Source organism: Olea europaea, unplaced genomic scaffold, assembly GCF_002742605.1.
Source record: "Olea europaea var. sylvestris unplaced genomic scaffold, O_europaea_v1 scaffold1883, whole genome shotgun sequence".
NCBI lineage: Eukaryota > Viridiplantae > Streptophyta > Magnoliopsida > Lamiales > Oleaceae > Olea > Olea europaea.
The window spans coordinates 115,701-117,591 of record NW_019236630.1 but is presented as its reverse complement, the minus strand read 5'-3'; positions in this window follow the sequence as shown (position 1 = coordinate 117,591).

The window sequence follows — 1,891 nt, the reverse complement described above, 5'->3', positions numbered from 1 at the left end:
CGATCTGGGATATGGTAGAAATTCTATTTCGACATTATGTTTTTTGAGAACATTTAGGTTCTTGAAAACTAAGTAGAAGACTAATAAATTTCTGATAAATAAAGCTTATCTCTTTGAAAAATGATATACTCAATATGAGTGTATTGAGTTAGATAGAATTTTTTCATAACAATGGGATTTGCTTCTGTACGTTTATGATAGCCATGATAGTATGTTTAAATTTAGAGTTACATCAAAAAGACCTAGAGACTATATTTTTATTCTCAAATAAGAAATGATTGAAGAGATCAACATGAATCATCTTGTAGATTTCGTGCTACAGGCCTTTTTAGTATTGTGGTAACGTTATAGTTGCATTCATGGCCTAATATAGTCATCATGACAGTCGTACTTGAGTTTTTAACATGGTTAAATCTCCTACAAAAACTTTCATTATATGAACAAAAATTATTGTATTTACGCAAAGGTCTAATGGTAGGTTGTAATTCTAATTTTGATGTCGATATATTGGATTGGCTAAGCATGAAAATGAGTGTATAGAGACCATTTTGAAATTGTTGTCCTCGATCTTTGAGACAAAGGCAAATTGTATGATTTGTATTAAAAAGATTATTCGAGTCTTCTTACTCTATTACAAGAGTTTTATAGTATAAAAGTTTATATGGAATTGCTACCCCTGTTGATATTCTTATATCGGAAGGTGACCATATAAGTTTTCATAAATGTCCAAAGACTCCATAAATGCACAAAGAGATATCCTACGATTAAGAGTTAGGAGATAGAAGTATACTATGATGCATACTTGCCATAACATTGGTCATGCCATGGATCTAGTAAATAGGTATCAATATTATATTTAGAAAATATATTGTGATACTTGAGAGGTGCTGACGTCAGTTATTTTATTTCGTTATCCAAGGAATAACTTGTGATTGGAATAAATATACAATTCTCAACTAAGAATGAGAGTAAATCGAGCACAATAATTATTAGACTTGTGCACTCTTGCTCTATAGAGTAGTAAGAAACATATATTGTAATATATATCTTTGCGGCTAAAGAAATTGATTGATATAGCTGTATTGAGCATCTAATGATACTGGTTGAGAATATAAGATCCATGATAGTTACGCAGCTATTTTATATGTGAAGATCTCAAGTATCAAGATGGAACCAAACACTTGATGGCATATCTATGAGAAACATTAGCAAACAAATTGTTTTTGCGATATATCTACGTAAATGATGATATGTAATCATCATACTCTGAAAACGTCTATAGATATATTTGTTGATAATATTGAATTTCTAGAATTTCGTAGAATATGATATCTAGTGTATCAGAAAACTCTTGATTGAGTTTTATGTGCCTATAAATGAACAATTTTGAGTTCATATGTAATCTAATGTTGGGATTATGAGATAAATGATTTGTATGCACATATAAAGTATGTCGAACATGTTGAGATTGGCTCGCTCCCACGAACAATCATCTCAAACACTTTGAGGTATGCTGAGATGAGATACAGTAATCATATTGTGTATATGATTTAGTCGCCTTGATAAGATATCAAAATGAGATTACAACAAGTAATCAAAATGGATTTTGTTATCCATTAACCTCTTTAGTAGTCAGATCGAGTTCTCGATTTAAGATTGCCTGGAGGAATGAACATAAGGAGAACTCAAGTTTAGGAAAGCAGCTGATTGAGTTTGATGGGGCATGTTTAGGAAAGCAGCTGATTTAAAATTGAAGGATTCATGTAGGAAAGGAAAAACTATTTTGACCAACATTTTTGTTTGTATTCACCGGCCGGATAATTGTGTTTAACCATTGAGGTTATATAACATAATTGTGAATACAATGATACGATGTGGGGTTCAAGTATGT